Genomic DNA, 12,675 nt, shown 5'->3' with positions numbered 1-12,675 from the left:
CAATAATACTCTGATTGGAGTGTAAGATATTTCCTTTAACAGATCTATCTGTTCGTAGCCTATAAATCCACTTAGATTTTGAAATATCTTCTTCTAGACGTTCCTGAACGTAGGATTCTGGATTTAACTGTGATGCTCCTCGTCTCACATCACCTTCTATGTAACGCTCTTTGTCCTACATCATTAATTAAACAAAGACAACCCCTGTTACTCTTCTAAAACTATCACAATAAAACCCCGGACTAACTTTTAGATTACTTTAAAAACACACTAACTACTTTTAAAAGACCCCTTAAAAATACATGTCTTTATTTTCTCCCTCCCTCCTCAGCCTCCCACATACATAACCCAATCCACAGCTGTCAAAGCACCATGCCATGCTGTCCATCCTAGGAGACCTCTCCTGGCAAGATGTGGGCACACTGTAGATTAATTTTACTTACCCTACCATTCTTACCAGGGCCCATCTCCTAGTTCTGTCAGCATGTGCCTCTGTTTGCATTCTTGACCTTGGAACGACAGTCTTGAGGGCCCCTTCGTGGTCAGCCAAGTGAAGAGGAGGGCCCAATGCCCTCCCTGGGCATTTGACATCTGTGGGTCAGGGAGCATAGATTGGACACTGAGCAGGGAGGCAGATGGACACTAGAGCTGAGTTTAAAAGACATCTATAAAACATCACAGGATACCAGGAAATAAACAGCACTGGGCTCATAACATCAGCTCTTTTTGTACTGTTCGAAGGCTGATGTACCTTTACAATTTATTGCACAATACATTTTGATTGGTTCTTACAACTAAAGACAAATCCTTTTTTATTCCGGTGTTGGTTGGCTTGACTGTCAATCATCAAGCCCACACAACATGTCTGGGCATGCCTCACTTGACTGGCACCTACGCTAATTCAATTTGTGTGAAATCCTAGTGACCTTAATTATAAATCCTTTGATGTTTAGAAACAATCAGCCTTTGGCAGGCTCTCAGAGTCATTTTGGCAGGCAATGCCATGCTTTTCCTGCCAACAATTTCTAAAAATACACTCCAGACGTGTCCATCTTCAGTGAACTTTCAATGAACTGCTGTTAGATAATTTTTTAATTATTTTGGCATGACTATGGGATTTTCTAAAATCTTGTTTTCCTGGCAGCCATCTTAAAAATGAACTGAGTCCTTCCAGTCTGAAGATTTGGCTTAGCTACCAACAATATTTTTTATTTTTTTATTTTTATTGCATCAATTAGTTTTCAAGAAAGCTTTAAATGCAGAACATTTACTAAAGTATATAAAAAAAGAATTTCAGCAACTGTATAGGGAGAAAAATAAAAAACAAAAGAACTATATAACTAATTTCAGGAAAATGTCTCTCACGAAATTCAACAATGCCAAGGTCAAAGATACTTTTCCTCCCCATCTTAAAATAGGCCACCTCTCGTGCGGAGGTTTGAACTCAGAATTCTCAAAGTGCTTTCCCAGCCATTTTTCTCTGATGTCCGAGAGTGGAACACAACTCATTACCAAGTGCTGTAGCATTTCTACCTCCAGACCACAACAACGACACGTCGTGATCCTGTCTTCCCTTTTTTTTGACCTTCTTCCCAACACCTCCCTTGTGGGCAGTAAGTTCAAACGAAATCTCAAAAAAAGTTCCCTTGCTGAGTATGACGGAATTTGTCAAGGTAGGGAAGGACCGTGCCTCTGCTGTAGTATTCATCTTGGCCCGAAGATATGGATGGAAATAAGCTGAGCCTGTCATGGGTGACGATCTAGTCCCAGTCCAAGAGTTTATTCTTTACCCTGGACTGATTTTCCACTAAATTGCCTATGTTTTGGGCAATGACATCAAGAATGCCTGTACACGTGTTCTGCCATTTGATGAGGGCTGGAATCTGCCTACCTGACAGTGCTTCTTTTATAGCTTGAAAACCACTTCTTTCAGGAGGGTCTAAGCATTTGCTGTGAAGGGTTAAAGATTTCCAAACCATAGCGATGTACAATGAAGTGAGCCCCAGTTCTTTCCTCACACATTCAATTGGAAGAGATGATGGTAATCTCAAGACCCTTTTCCAAAATTGGCTTTCAAGCAGGCGCCAGACCTCCGGTGAAAGAAAAGAATTGGCCTCAGCAGCGTAGGTCAGGACAGGAGAAACCTTGAGTTTATAGAAGTCAATAAGGGGTCGAAGTGAGAAGGAACAGTAACGTGACTTGATTAGAAGTGCTTGAGATGCCAGGTTTTTTACTTTACTTCTTAACCTTAGGACACCCGGACCATCTTGTATACTATCGTTTAAAGTAATGCCAAGGTAGACCATTGATGAAACCACTGGAACAACTTCCCACGTTAGGTACCACCTGAAGGTCTTAGTATTGTTTTGTGTTCCTAACCCCATGATTTTCAATTTATTTGGGTTAATTCTCAAGCCATTTTCCTGGACATACGATTCCAATGCTTTTAACTGTCACTGTAGTCCTATCGCGGTCTGATCTAATAAGAGAAGGTCGTCATCGAACAACAACCTACCCACAGGGAACCCACCAATCTTTGGTGGGAAGCATCTTACTGTTCCAAAGGCTTCATATATGTCTGATTTAAATAGGCAAAATACAGCTGGTGCCAAACGACACCCCTGTTTCAGCCCATTTTCAGAGGCGACATTGTTAGATAGAGTTCCTTTTCTGTCCAGTCTAATTTGTAGGGTTGTTCCACTGTGTAGTGCCTCCAAGGGTTCCGTCAGATTGTTTGGGCATCCCCATTTCCTTAGTTTGTTCCACAGGAGCCCACGATCGACAGAGTTGAACGCTTGCTCAAAGTCTATGGACGCGATGTAAATGGTTTTGTACTTTTTACCCTTGACCATACATTTTAGTATGTTAATGATTAGTATGTTCACGGATGTACCGATACCCTTGCGGAACCCCGACTGCCAGGGATCCTGATGGTGTGACCACCAACTCCAAGCGTTCAGATGTTTCAGGACCACTGCGGCAAATATTTTCCCCACGGCATCCAAGAGGGCGATCGGTCTGTAGTTCCCAGGGACAGACCTATCACCCTTCTTGAAGATCGGTACGATTATCGATCTGGTCCAGGAATCAGGGATCCTTTTGAGTCTCATTATGTTGTTAAACAGGGTTGTCATAAATTCAGCCCATTTTTCCGGATCTCTCTTGAGGATGTCGTTTGTTAGGCCGCCTGGCCCAGCGGCTCGGGATGAATTTTACTTTTTAATAAGATCCACAATATCCTGTTTCACAAAGTAGAGATCCCATGGTTCGTCCGGTGGTAGGTATTTTTGGGGTCCGCCAACTTTCCCCGCTGAATAAAGTTTCTGGGAGTGCTCCTCCCAGACCGTTGATGGGACTGGATTTTTGCAGTGTGAGGTGTTTATGTTGAGTGAGCCAGTTCCTGTAGCTGTTCCTGGTTTCTTTGTACAGGACTAGGTCACCTGGCATGTTAGATTTTTTGAATTTCCTCCTGGCCCTGCGGACAACCTTTTTTTTGGCTGCTATTTGTTGGTTGTAAGCATGCCTGTAGGTCGAGGGGCCACTCCTGTCCACCTCCTTTGTACGGAAGACCTTCAATACCTCAGTATATTCAATGCGGTTAGCACCTTGATCGTACCCATCTGGTTTTAACCTCAATAGGGTGTACAGTACTGTACCCATGTCTTTTTTCTGGATTCGAATTCTGTTTTCCACCCGGAATCAAGTCGAGGTGGTAATCCGGTAGATGTTGGGCCGGTGAAGTGTGATCTATGTCCCAGTCCTCAGTTACGAGTTCCAGAATGTTGGGGTCACTCACGGCCGTTTGAACCACAGTCAGCGATGTTAGTTTCCCCATCAGTTACAAACATATAGTCAAGGGTACTAACTTGATTTGCCCGCTTCCAAGTCGAGGCAGCTGGTTGATCGCCCGACAGGCTACCATTTACCATTAGAATGTTTCTACTGGCAAGTTCTTTTTCAAAATCGACTCCTCTTGACATGTTATTCGTAGTGTTCAGAGGCAGAAACTCGATTTTGCTCCCCTTTTTATCGAAGCATTCCATATTGAAGTCGCCACAGAGGAGGACCTCCAAGTTTGGACACGAGATCCTAGCATCATCGATCGCTTCAAGGAGTACTTCCTTGAAGTTATCCTCTTGACTTTCTGTGGGTCTCCAGTAAATGTTGCATATAAGCAGATTCCATTCCAGTCAGACGTCCCGAACCTTGGTGTTTGTTTGGACTGTGGTTAATTGGATCCAAGGATTTTGGTTTCTGATGAAGTCACCCTTAGGCCACTTGTTCGCCTTATGCCCAGTAAAAGGCCCAAACTTGATCTTCCTTTACTGCCCTTCACGGCCGGGTTTAAGAACAGTTCGTACCCATCTAAGAGAGGAAGTTCGCGCAGCCATGTTTCTTGTAGGCAAAAAAGATCGTATTTGGTTAAATCCGTAGCTTGATTTCCGAACAAGTGGGAGAAGCCCCTTGTGTTCCAGCTCATTATTTTATTCCCTTTGGCCACAGTGGTACGTGGAACACAAGTTGGATCCTGCTGGCATTATGATTTAATTGCTAGGAACCCCGCCAACCATCTCTAGTCGTCTGGACTGCTTGCAGAGTTCTCCCAGATTTTTCCGGGGAGATGCAAATTGAGAATCCTCGGACATCGACCTGCAATGGACAACCCCACGCACTAGCTGATTTAAACTTTTGGGATCCTCCTACAGCGTGGTCCCTGTCCTTGGTGTCTTCAGGACGGGTACGCTTGTCCTCCACCAACTCTGTGAGCGAGAACCCGCAAACGTTGAATTTGGGGCCAAGTTTGAGGAGTGAAGATCTTGTTTTCCGTTCCCCCATGTGAAGGACCACGCTATCGTAATGCTGCTCGTTGTGGAATTCAATCAGATCGATATCCTTTGATTTCAGGTGATCGGGCGAGTCAAGGGAGTGTACAAGTCTCATTACATTTGTCCGATTCATAATGAAGTTGTCTTCATAGCCCAATGTTCTCTCTAGAAGTAATCTAAAGGGGCCCTTGCCACCCTTGGCCTCTGATCCTTTGTCTGCGTTTTTATTGTTGTGCCCTAATCTTGAACCCATATCTGGGTTTTCTGCCCAGGTCACTTCTCATGACAATTTCCTGCTCATTTTGAGGTTTGTAATTTGTTTCTTTTTCTGCTTTCCTCATTTCCAGTAAGTTCCTCTTACTCTCGAGGGTTTGGAAGGCCAGAAGTCTGGTAGTGTCAGTAATCCCCCTCTCCTGAGCTGAGGCACAGGCCTGGTTTTCCCTCTGAGTGTGGACTCTAGATTTCCACATAAATTTCTTTGTTGAATCATCTCCCTGTACATTCAGTTCTACCAACGAAAGAGCGGGGTGAGCAACTGGATGATCCCCACACTCTTTTGGCTTTTGGTTAACCCCTTCCGATTTTTGAGCGGCTCGCTTGAGCTCTAATATTTCTGGCGTGTCCTTTTTCTCTGAACAAGATTCAAAAGCCGGTGAGGCTAATCCCACTTCTTCACCCCCGGAGTCGTTCATGTCTGAGTAAATAGATAAGTCCATGAGGGAGTTGTTCTCACTTTCGTTCACCCTCTCATTATCTGAGTAGTAGTCTATCCCTTCTGTAGGCTCCTTTGTTGATTTTGTTGAAGCTCCTACAGGTTTTCTTGAACTTCTCTCGTAGATTAAAGGTTGGTCCGGTAAGACCAAATTTCTCGGTAGGGTTAGCCTTGTCGTAACTTTGGAACGAGCTGAGGCCTTCCGTGAATTAGGTAGGCACTAAGTCTATCAGTTTATTCGGCTCAGAGGTCGATTTTCCATAATTTCTGACACCTTTTATGTTGACTTGTAGCCAGTGTGGTGGGACCTGTCTTTGATTTTGTGAACAGGTCACACAATTTGAAATTGACGTTAGAGACGCGCGCTCCTGATGGCTCAGTTGACACAGGAAGCAAGGTGTCGACCACCATAGGGATCGTTGAACTTGCATCTTTGATGGAGCAGCCGCCCGTTGTCTCTGTGTTGGCGTCAGCCCAAGGAGTAAGATCAGTACTAGTAGAGTGGTCCTGGTGTTTTGGCAAGTTAAGAGCGTCCTCTGGACCCTTGCCAGACAGTGAAGTCCCAGAGGTTGAAGGCTTTGCAAGGCTCACCAAGCCAGCCGAGATGCCACCCACTCCTTCTGATTGTAAGCTCAACCTCTCTGATCTCCTTGTTTCTCTGTCCTTAATTATTGGCTCAATGATACTCTTTAAGATTTCTGCAGTCTGATCAGCACTTTTGTCCAGGTTTGACTGGATAGCTGTGACAAATCCCTCTACAAAGATCATTTTAGAGTATAGCATAGGAATGGTAGTCGTGTGATCCCGTAGCTGCTCGCTTTGTGTCTTTATTAATTTCATGTATGGGGCCATTACGAGCGCAAATGCTGTGATCGTTTCAGTGTCTATTTTGCGGTCATTTTTGAGGGGTTCATCCGCCTGAGTGGTGGCCAAGATCGTCAGGAGATCTTCATCCGTGGGTGAAGGTTGTTGTCTGAATTGTTTACTAGGAAACGGTGCCTGCTGCAGAAAGACCCCTTTATGAGGCCTCGGATTGTAGCCGCTAGGTCGTTTGTTGTCTGGTTGTGGGGTGACACCCCCCTTTGAGTGTGTTGGATCACCATTTGACCCCTGAGCTAAGGACACATGTCCCCGATGATCCATGTGACGAGAGATAGGCCACCTTAGGGTAAGGTCAGGATCCTCGAGCTGAGAGTTAGCTTTTTTAGATTGGTGCTCCTTGTGAAAGTCTGGAAGGAGTAATCCAGTTTGAGATGAAATGCCGAAGGGTTTCCAACCTCAGTTTGGCCTTTGATTGTGGTACTGAAAGTCTTTTATCCTGTTATCTGATCCAAAGACAAAGGGATCATCTGCATGGAAGTCGCTAAACTTTGTTAAAGTATCAGAAGCGTCGTTGGCCCCACTTTGTTCATTTTGAGAGGCAGAGGGGGGGCTATGTGAAGGCGTTTTTTGTAGAGCCCCACCCGGTACTCCCAGTAAGGGCTCCTTAGTCGTTGTTTCCTTACCGGAATCCATAGATTCGCTGCCCACCACTCCAGAGGGAGGCACATTGTTGGCAGATTCCGGGTGGCTTGGATTGAAGATGAGGAGTATCAGCCTGTTTCACCGGGCTGGTCTCTTCTGCGGCCCCCACGGTCATTTCTACTTCAGTTTGCAGGATATTGGCGTGTGATGTGGTTTTACAAGTGATTGCCACTTCGGGATAGAGTTCACGGACAGATTTATCAATTTTTCCCTTTCAAGTCGGACTGACGTCCATTATTCAGTGGTCCTATGCCAGCTATTTGTGGGCTGGGATGCCTGGAGGAGAGTGTACCTCCCCTACTGGGTCTTTTGATCAGCAGTCCTAGTAGATGTAGGCTGTCCGTGAGGCCACCACCGAGAGATGGCCCACCACAAGTTTGGAGGTGTGATAGTAAACCTTTGACAATGCAATTTACAGGTAAAATTTACCTACCGGCCTTTGTGCCTCAATGCCGTAGACTGGCTGAAACTGCACTTTACCGCTCTTTGCGTTGCTTCGCAAGGGATGCCGGGTTTTGTGCAGTAGAGTCTCGGTGGGGAGGCGGGAGGCAAAGCGTCTGCTCAACGCCGGCTCCTTGAAGCAGCAGAGTACTTTAGCTGGTGTTTTCAAAAGGATCCCTGACACGCTGCAATTTCCAATGTCCAGTTGGTTGCCAAATAGCGTGAACTGCTGGAAATCCTGTATGGTAATGTCGCCCACTCAATGCGCTTGATAGGCTTCACTGGTGTATAAATGTATCTAGAGGGGATCAAAGAGGAATCTCCGCAGTCTCCCGTCCGGCGATTGCACCATCAGCGCCTAACAGCCGCACAACAGAAAGCGCCCTTTACCCCGGTTGGGCTTAATGCCGCGAGGGTGGATGTCTCGGCGCTTTAAGGAAGTTCAAAGTCACGTGAGCGTCACGTTTAGAACACAAGCCCCGCCTCCTCCAGGAAGCAAACGGGCACACGGGCACCAGCAAGAGCCCTTTCAAACTCGCAGTGCTGGCTCTGAAAACAACATTCCTTCAGGGAAGTGAAATTCAAGTAGTGCAACAGTGTTCGCCACTCAGGCAGATGTCTTGGCGCTTTAAGGAAGTTCAAAGTCATGTAAGCGTCACGTTTAGAGCACAAGCCCCGCCTCCTTCAGGAAGCAAACGGGCACACGGGCACCAGCAAGAGCTCTTTCAAACTTGCAGTGCTGGCTGTGAAAACAACGTCTTTCAGGCAAGTGAAATTCAAGTAGTGCAACAGCGTTCGCCACTCGGGCGGATGTCTCGGCGCTTTAGGAAGTTCAAAGTCAGGTGAGTGTCACGTTTAGAGCACAAGCCCCGCCTCCTCCAGGAAGCAAACGGGCACACGGGCACCAGCAAGAGCCCTTTCAAACTCACAGTGCTGGCTGTGAAAACAACATTCCTTCAGGCAAATGAAATTCAAGTAGTGCAACAGCGTTCGCCACTCGGGCGGATGTCTCGGCGCTTTAAGGAAGTTCAAAGTCATGTGAGCGTCACGTTTAGAGCACAAGCCCCGCCTCCTCCACTAAGCAAACGGGCACACGGGCACCAGCAAGAGCCCTTTCAAACTCGCAGTGCTGGCTGTGAAAACAACGTTCCTCAGGCAAGTGAAATTCAAGTAGTGCAACAACGTTCGCCTCTCGGGCGGATGTCTCGGCGCTTTAAGGAAGTTCAAAGTCACGTGAGCGTCAAGTTTAGTGCACAAGCCCCGCCTCCTCCAGGAAGCAAACGGGCACACAGGCACCAGCAAGAGCCATTTCAAACTCGCAGTGCTGGCTGTGAAAACAACGTTCCTTCAGGCAAGTGAAATTCAAGTAGTGCAACAGCGTTCCACCAACAATATTTACCTATATGCATAACTAATTATCTATTCAGTTTTCAGACTAGATTTTCGATATCCATAATATATATGTAATACTTGAGATACTCTCCACTGTGTTAGGTATTCTGACCCTAAAAATAGATGTCACCCTAAAATGTGCAGATATTTGTTAACAAGTGGTAAAAAAGAAGGTGCATAATATAGTACATGTATATAATAATTGCATGCAATAACTTGCATAGCATAGTGCAGTAGTAGTACATGAATACATCCATATAATTATGATTTATATGTTATACAGTGCAAAACATACTATATGACATATTGTTTGTTTGTTTCATATTTATTATGCGCACCAGACGCAGAGGTATCAGGGTGCAGGCAAAAGTAAGAAGTCATACAGCTTAGTACACAGATTACATTAGTTACATTAGGAACAGGTATAAAACGAACATCAAGTCTAGGAACCATTAGCTAAACATACCTACAGAAACAAAGGTAGCGACTGTACAGTGGTAAATAATATATAAACAATCAATATACAGAGAAATGTACGGTTATTTACAGGTATGGTCAGTTTCTACACGTTTACTTATCACCATTCTCTAGGAGCCATGTGATCAGATTTTGCCTAAATTTGGTGAAAGATTGGTCCATTCTAAGTGTGGTTGGTAGTGAGTTCCACAGTTGAGCTGCTTTGACTGGGAAGCTGGTTCATCCAATGGTGGAAAGGTTGAAGCGAGGCACTTGAAGGCAGTTGGAATTCGCTAGTCTTGTAGGTCTAGTTGAATTTCTTCTAGAAAATCTTTTTATTAGGTATCGTGAGGCTTTATTGTTTAGACATTCGTGGATAAGGGATGATGACTTAAATCTGATTTTCTCTTGGGTGCATAGCCACTTGTGCATCCTGCTTGTTTCAGAGATATGTTCTCTTTTAGAGATACTTAGTGCCACTCTGATGGCATTATTTTGGAGTTTCTGTATTTTGTTTAGAATACGTTTAGTCGTTCCGATATATAGGGCATTGCAGTAATCTAGTTTGGATAGTATGAGGGCCCTGGCTAGGATCATGCAGTTTTTGAATGAGAGGAATTGTTTGCCAACTCTGATTAGTTTACATGTGTAAGCTGTAGAGGAGGCTAAGGTGTTTACCTGTTTGGTGAATGTCAAGGTAGCGGCTAAGTAAAATCCTAAAGTTTTAACTTCTTTGGCGACCTTAATGAGGTTCCCATCGATAATGAAGGAGGAGTATTCCTTGCCAAGTCTGGTGAGAAGAGATGCAGTTCCCAGGATAAGCATTTCCATTTTGTCATCGTTCAGGCAGAGGCAGTGAGTGGCCATCCATGCTTGAACGATGCTGTAGATTCTATTCACCAATGCTAAATCCTTGCTGTAGTCCCCTGTGAGTGGAAGGAGGATCTGGGTATCGTCTGCATAATTAGTGTAGGTGATACCCAGATGGTCCAAATCATCAAACAGGGGCTTGGTAAAGATATTATACAGTGTTGGGGAAACACACAAACCCTGGGGCACACTGTAGGTGATAGTTATAGGGTCTGCAGCAGCAGATGGCGAGAAAACCCTTATAGTTCGGTCACTGAGGAATGATTGTATCCACGCTATTGCCTCACTAGAGAAATGGGCAGCTTAATCCGAATGGTTGCATAACACATTATGATCCATTAAGTCAAAAGCCGCCGACAAGTCGAGTAGGAGGAGTAGTACGGGTTTTCCATTATCTCTGAGTTTGTCTATTTTGGGCCTTAAGGTCAATAAGTGCTGTTTCAGTGCCATGTAATGATTGGAAACCAGATTCACGGTACCCTAATAGTTGATTGAGTTCTAAGAAATTCTGAATTTGAATATATGCAACCTTGTCTAAGATTTTCAGCAGGAATGGTACAGTGGTGATAGACATGTATTTAGTCGGTATAGCAGGGTCAAGTGCCTGCTTCTTGAGGAGTGGGAGTACCCAAGATTCCTTCAGGTTGCTAGGTATCGTGCCAGATGTGAAGTAGGCATTAATGAGTTTGGTAATGAACGGTGCTAGATCCCTAGCGGCGTCCTTAATCAGTTGTGCTGGGCATTGGTCACTCTTACAATTAGAGGGTTTAAGGCCTGGTATAACTTTCTCAACCTCTGTAATAGAGACTTTGGAGAAGTGGAATAGGGTGATTGGTTCAATTTTGGGTGTTTCTGGTTTTGCTCTTTTGTTTGATGCGGTGGTAGAGTTTAGTGACGCTTTCTTTAAAGCTATTTTATTTTGGAGGTTCAAAACTTTGTTAGATAGTGCGTGCTGAATATTCGAGCACCAAGTTTTGTCTTTGACACTATTGTCTTGGGAAATAATGGGGTTTTCTAATTCTTCTAAGATAGTAAAGAGCTCCTTCATGCTGGAGTTTGATTGCGTGATTCTATTTGTTGTATGTTTCTTGTTTGGCCAGAAGGATATCCTTCTTGTATTGGGATGAAATATTGATTAGCTTTTGCTTATTTTCTGCAGTCGGATGAAGTTTCCAGGCATTTTTACATTTTCTTTTGGTTAGTCTTAGGTTTTTTAAATGGGGAGGTAAACCAGTTGTTGAGGTGGCTTTTCGGTCTGCTATTTCTAAGTTTAAGCGGGGCGATATTATCCAAGGATTTGATCATGACTTTGTTATAAACTTCGACTAGGCTGCTAGGATCCATGTTGTCAGGTAGGGAGTAGAGAGTAAGCAGGATACAGGGGAGTAGTTTGTCTACTGTGATATTTTTCTTATTTCTAGTGACTGTGGGGAGGGTGTGTGGTGGCTGTAAATTAGGTCTTTTACTGGCTAGCATAAAGGATATCAGGTAGTGATCCATCCAAATTTGGGGTGAGATGGAGGAGATAGAGACCTTACAGGTATAATCTGCAACCCTGTCAAGAGCTCTCCCTTTATTGTGAGTAGGTGCGTTCACTCTTTGAATAAAGCCGAGTTCTGTCAAAGTGTTGGCCGCTGCTGTGGCATGTTGGTCATTGGTATGTGTGATACAAATACATCATTGTTCAGTCAACCAGTGTTCTATTATGTTCATAATGCTTGGAAAGTTTGAAGAAGGGGGTGGACCCTCTTCGGAATAGGCGATTAGGGCTGACGACCTACTGTCGTGGTTATGGCGTGTGGGCAGGCCTCACATTTGTCAGTGCATGCGGGCATTGAGGGAAGTATACACTGGCCCCCAGGTAGGTAGCCACGTGAATCGAGTACTGGGCTTTTGTTAGGCACGTAATCAAACACGTACGGACAGTGGACTGTCAGCTTGGCTGTGTATCATATGAGTATGGGAGTCTTACTGTGTGCCTTGGTTGCCTAGAGGTGGTTGAGCAGCGTGGCTGGCCCCTTGGCGGCACAGGCAACAACAGGCCCAGACAGGCAAGTGGCCTTAAATGGATGGCCTTGATGGCCTTCCGGTCGAGAAGGGCTGGCTAAGCCAATGGGCATGGGCACGCTGATGCTCTCTGTGACAGTTGCTTAGCAACCTACAAGCTTGACGCTGGGATGGCCATTTTAGGAAAGGCCTTGTGCCAGAATAGAGCGGAGTGGATGCTTCTTCTCACCAGGCAGCAGGGTCTGCACCTTGGTACGTTCATCGATGGGATCAGGAGAAACATATACTCATGGGCACAGGGGAAGCATAGCTTACATGACGCTCCAACGGTAGAGTTGCAGCAGATAGGTCACACGTCGATGAGCAACGGTAGGGGACGGGCTCCTGCCCTCCCACTGGAACAGCTGGGCAGAATCTTGCCAAAAGAGGTTTCCCTAAGGCACAATT

This window comes from Ambystoma mexicanum, chromosome 4p (assembly GCF_040938575.1).
Source record: "Ambystoma mexicanum isolate Mex_15411 chromosome 4p, UKY_AmexF1_1, whole genome shotgun sequence".
Taxonomy (NCBI): Eukaryota; Metazoa; Chordata; class Amphibia; order Caudata; family Ambystomatidae; genus Ambystoma; species Ambystoma mexicanum.
This window is presented reverse-complemented; position numbering follows the sequence as displayed.